This window comes from Mustela nigripes, chromosome 12, assembly GCF_022355385.1.
Source record: "Mustela nigripes isolate SB6536 chromosome 12, MUSNIG.SB6536, whole genome shotgun sequence".
NCBI classification, from domain to species: Eukaryota; Metazoa; Chordata; class Mammalia; order Carnivora; family Mustelidae; genus Mustela; species Mustela nigripes.
The window spans coordinates 103,061,121-103,067,208 of record NC_081568.1 but is presented as its reverse complement, the minus strand read 5'-3'; the positions used below and the strand labels follow the sequence as shown (position 1 = coordinate 103,067,208).

Here is a 6,088-nt window from a genome sequence, read left to right as displayed (position 1 = left end):
CATGGGGCTCAAACTCATGACCCTGAGATTAATAGTCACATGCTCTTTTAACTGAGCCAGCCAGGCACCCCTGTATTTATTTTTAATTGAACTTCTGATCAGTGTAACAGACACCAGGTTTTGGTTGAATTATTTATTTTACTCTTAAAAGAGGGTAAAAACAATGGGCTGTTCTTACTAACTTGCCTAGGGCTTCAAAGATATGAGATATGATATGAGATGAGGATAGCACACACTCTTATCTACTTTAGTGTAAAAATGTTATAGTTCATCATGGATATGATGAACAAAAACAAACACAACCTAGTTAAATAAGGCATTATCACCATCTCTGGACTCTTTGGCAATGCCTTGAAATGATTCTTAACATACTTAAAGTGATTAAAGTTATTTGTTTTTCTTAGGAATCTTGCTCAATTTTCCCATATCAGAGAAATGAAATATGTTAAGTTGCTATTACTCTTATTCCTATCTTTGCTGTCAAGTCACCATCAAAATTATTCTTTATCAAGTTTGTATTCTTTGCTGTGTTAATCTCCAACTTTTCAAACAGCTGAACTTTATGAAAATAGGGCACTCATTGGGAAATGAGATTTGGTATGCTGGGATTCTCAGACTAGAGTGGGGATCGAGGAGCGAGGGGAGCGGGGGCAAAGGACACAAATTAAATAGAAGAAAATTATCTGACATTAAAGCTTCAAAGTCAGGACGCCTGGATGGCTCAGTCAGTTACGTGTCTGTCTTTTGCTCAGGTCATGCTCCTGGGCCCTGGGATCCAGCTCTACATTAGGCTCCCTGCTCAGTGGGGAGTCTGCTTTTCCCTCTCCTTGTCCTTCCCACTTGTGTTCTTTCTTGCTTGTCTCTCTCTCTCTCTCTGTGTCAAATAAATACACAAATAAATCTTAAAAGAAAAAAAAGCTTCAAAGTCAGAATCTTAATGGTGGCAGCTAGAATTATGACTGCCATCACCCTAGCATTGTCTTTTATCTTTGCCCTACTGCCTTGTGGTCCAAAACGCGGACATTCCAGTATAGTAGATGTGCTGTTAGGAGACACTTAGAAAGAGAATTAAGAACTACTATTTATTGAGCACCTGTAGATATTTTCACATTCCATCTCATTTAGTCACCACTATAGTTTTCTAAGAAGTTCATCTGATTATCTCCATTTTATCATTGGAGATAGTGAAGGTAAGAATAGTTAAATAAGTCACCCAGAATCCCAACTGATTATGCATTAAACAGAGCTAATTGCTCTAGCAGGAACATAAATGGGGGAGAAAGAAGGTAGTAAGTAGGTCAACATGGTTTGGTCTTTTCCATTTAAATGTTGACACTAGAGTCTTATCTCAGGGAACTGTGTCCCTAAGATAGAGAAGATTTAAAATTAAACAGTTTCCAGAGGTTAATGTCTTGTATTCATTATCCACAAACTCTTGCTTTAAACATCTTATGTTAGGGTATGCATTTGTTCATCTTTATTTTTCCTATGCCACCTTCCACCTTCCAGTACTTTGCACATTGTGATTATTCAATAAATATTTGTTATATTTAATTTAAAATCTTCTTATGAGAGCAACAAGAAACAGTTATTTTTAATAGTGGTTTAATTATAATAGTGTCCACCCTGGGATATTTTATGCTTGTCATAATAATTGAGGACCTCAATTAGAGAGTTAAAAATTGAATAAACAAAAAATAATTGATAGTGTTGACCTGTCTAGGAAAAAAAAAAAAAACTTGCTGAAGAAAGGCAAAAAGGAGAGAGAGAAGGAATTACAATACTTAAGATCAATAATTAATAAGATTTCAACATTTGAAATTGTAATTGTGGGACAATGTAAATATGAGCAATTAGTACCTTGCATTTTCTGTGAAAACAACTACCTCTGCTGCTTACAACTGGAATTATCACTTATATGAGACAAGAGCTTCTTTCACTAATTGGGTCAGATTATATTTTTAGTACCATCTTATTGTAATGAATGCGGGCCCTTTCTATTAACCTTAACAGTCAAGAAACATGAAACAACGGGAGAATATATCATTTGGGACTTCAAACTAACTGTATATGCTAATGTGACAGGAATGACTGCTTGAGGACAATTTTATCATATCGATTGCAATTATGAAGGGAAAATAAAATCTTCTCAAGTATCCTTCACTCTCTGAGTTAATTAAATTTTATAACCTTTTCTAAACTCTTCAAACAATAGAATCTTGTGTAGGTAATATGAAATAATTATAAAGAACTTTATCATCTTCCAAAAATTCCACTGGGCTAATAGATTTAGCAATTTCCTTTATTTTTATTGCAAGAAATTATCATCAACATCATCACTGTTGCAAACATCATCACTGTTGCAAACATGATCACCAATAGCATTTACTGAGTCTCTAGGGCATTGTACCAAGTAGAGACATCAAGAAGTGTAAGATACACTTGTCCTTGAGAAATTCATAATCTAAATGGGGACATTTAGATTGGTTAAAATTGGTCCAAAACACTTTATTTAATCTTGTGATTTATTTGAATCATTCAGTGGGGACACATATGGGAGTAATATTGGACTCAGTTATGTGAAAATAAATTCTACCTCCTACCTTTGCTAAGAGACACATAGAGGTTTTGAAAGATAGGGCAGATGTCATTGGTTACCTTTCTGCAAGGAATGAAATCCATTGATCCCTGGAGGATAAAACATTAATTCTCTGAGCATTTTATTTGGGTGACTTGGGAAAGCAGTTTAAGTCCCATCTCTGCAACTAATTGGCAGTGTAACTATCACTTGTAGCACATTATTGCTCCAGCTGCTACACTAAAGGACAGGCTCTCAATGTCTTTGGCTTGAGAGAAATCCTGTATCTTTGAATAGAAGGGTGCATTTGCATTAGTAGACCACAGCATCTTACCTTCCTCCCTTCATTACTACTAAGCTGGCCGATAAATAACGCTGAAATTATAATGGACTGTATGCCTCTCGTGTATTTCTTAATCAGTTTGATGTGTGAAAAATTATTCAGCATTTCCATGATTTAGACATCATGTATAAAGTTGGAGTTTTCTAATACAATGTGCAATAGTATATAAGGGTATTTAACATCATGAGCTCTTTTACATTGATTTTCAATGCTTGAATTTGAGAAAGGGGATCTTCCCTCCCAAGTTGGGCGTATGGAAACAAGTAATGGGGGTAATTGGGCAAATGCATTCCCTAGAAAAATGCTGTAAGTGTATCTTTCTGGTTTATTTTGTTTGCTTGGTAGTAAAGCCTTACATGACTATCAAATTTTTTTATAATCACATTTAATTGAAAGTTAATAATCCATTCCCTTCATCAATGGTATTAGTGGATGACTTCTACAACATAATGTGCACTCACACAGATCAGTGGTTTATGTGGGTGAAGCAGGTCATTTGAAGCTTTCCAATTCATGCTGCAATCCATTCTCAATTAGGTACATTGAAGAAGTTAGAACTTTCAGAGACTTTACAACCTTGAGATTCGAGATAGAGTGTTTTTGCTTCATTCTTTTAGTTTTTACAATAAATTTTCAAAATAATAGAAAAGTTGAAAGGATAATGGATACATATATGTATACTATTCACCTATATTAACCAAATATTAATATTTTGCCACATTTTTCTCATATATACATGTGTATGGTGTCTACTGTGTGTATATATGCACATATATATTTACTTTTAAGACTTTCTTTTCCTGATCCACTTGAAAGGAAGTTGCATATATTATTACACATCACCCATAAATGTTACAGCATGAATCTCCTAAAATCAAAGACTTTATTTGACGTAACTACAGTACCATTATGGCACCCAAAAAGGTGATATTAATTCAATAATATCATCTAACATATAGTCTATATTCACAATTCCCCATCTCAAAGATATCTCTTATGTTAGTTTTTGTTTGTTGGTTTCAAATTCAGAATCCAATCAAATTTCATACATTGCATTTGGCTTTAGCTCTTTAATCTCTTTTACTTGGAAGCAACTCCCATGCCTTTTATACTCATATCTTAGAATTTTTCAGAGTCTGGATTTATGTCTTCTTCCTTTCTTTCTCCCTTCCTCCCCACTTGCTTGCTTGCTTTCTCTCTCCCTCTTTCTCTCTTTCTTTCCTCTCTTATTTATTTTTAAAGTGGAGCCCAACATGGGGCTTGAACTCATGACCCTGAGAGTGAGACCTGAGCTAAGATCAAGACTCAGACGTCCAACCGACTGAGCCAAGCAGACATACCATGTTATTTCCTAATTAAAAAAAAAAAAAATTAAATTAAAAATTGAAAAAAAGAATGCTGATAAATGGACTTTTTGTTACTGTTTTCTGTTACCAGTGCCTGAGAAAGAGCCTAACTATTGTACCTACATTCTTTAGTCTAGCAATGTGACTCATTTTATACCAAAAATGTTGATTAAAAGAAGAAATCCTATAATATGTCTATGAAAACAAGGGATGCCAGTATTTAAAACTAGTCACGAATATGCAGATCATTAAAGCTTGATTATCTTTTTCCTGAATCTCCTTAACTATCCAAGAAAATGTTAGAATTTTTGAGCTGGAAGAACCTCAGAGGCAAGTTAATTAGCTTGATTGCTTGTATTACCAGTGAGAAACCATAAACTCCAAGAGTCTCTGATTAGCCAGTGTCACACTGCCAGTGAACTGTAGAGATAAGACTAGAGATAAAGTATCTTGATTTTCAACATCCTGTGTCCCTGATTCTTCATCATCTTCTCTACAACAACCTTTTCTCCCATCCAAGTACTAACCAGGCCCGACCCTGCTTAGCTTCCGAGATCAGACGAGATCGGGCGCGTTCAGGGTGGTATGGCCGTAGACTACAACAACCTTTTCTTTTCTTCCTTTTTCTCCTTCCTCTGTTGAGCAAACAACAGAACCTTTTAAGAAGACAAATCGCTTCTGTTTCATGTCTGCCAGAAACTTCTGTTTCTCAATAACAGCATTACTGACATTTTGCTCTAGATAATTCTTTGTTGTGGGGGCTGCATTGTAGGATGTTTACCAGTATCATGACTTCTACCCATTTGATACCAATAGCACTTTTCCATTTACGACAATCAGAAATGTCTCTAAACATTGCCAAATGTCCCAGGTTGGAAGTAAGTGTAGAGGGACACAAAATTGCCTCTGATTGAGAACCACTGCCAAATGGTTCTTATTTGGGTGGTGGTTCTTGTTTTAGGTATCAGCTCTCCTTTTTCTCCAGTAAATACGAGTTCAAATTTTTCTGTAGTTGTAATCACAACATAGATACAATTTTTACTTAACATTTTGCAATGAGTATTGTTTTTGCCTAGCTAGCATCCCTGCTCCCCCTTGCAGTATCAGCAGCCCTTCTGGAACTGTTCTTCCCTTAACCCGATCATTTGATTCTAGGGTCCCTCCTTCTGACAAGGTTATGAGTGGGTGACCCAGACCTAACCAGTCATAATCATTCATCTCCACAGCCACAATAATGACTCTTAGTGATAGGCACATGACCCAAGTTAAGCCAAGCAGTGCCTTTTCCTGGGAATTTCCAAGCAGTGTCCTTTCCTGGGAATTTGCTAGAGGAAACCCACTTTGTGTGGGTTGCTGAACTGTGATTTTGTACAACTGAGGCTCCCTGCAGCTATGTCTTTAGCTTACCCGCAGTTTAAGAGAATAAAGTCAACAGCGACAGAAAGCCAAGCTGACGGGCGGGGCAGGAAATCCTAGTTGTTCCGTTTGAGTCCTTAGATTCACTCATCTCTGTCAATAAATCTCTTCCCCTACATCCTTTTATTTTCTCTCTCTCTCTCTCTTTTTTTTTTTTCTAAATTGGTTTGACAGGTGTTCTTTTGCTTGCAACAAAAATAGTCTTGATTAAGAAAATGGTATTTGTATTTATAATATTTAGTGGCGCATATATCTTCAAGTTGTATTGCTGTGGTTTTCTTAACTGTTCTGCTAACATTGAACCTTAAAGTGATTTGAAATATTTTCTATTATAAATGCAGTTTTCTTTTCCAGTGCCTTTTGAATGACTCCTAGTAAATTTTCCATTAGTTTCCTTAAACATAG

General features: G+C 35.8%; 1 pseudogene; it reads right to left on the bottom strand.

The window, feature by feature from the left end:
* Nucleotides 1–4,757: 4,757 nt before the first annotated feature.
* LOC132029035 (5S ribosomal RNA) lies at nucleotides 4,758–4,864 on the bottom strand (annotated as a pseudogene).
* Between the last annotated feature and the right edge of the window lie 1,224 nt (nucleotides 4,865–6,088).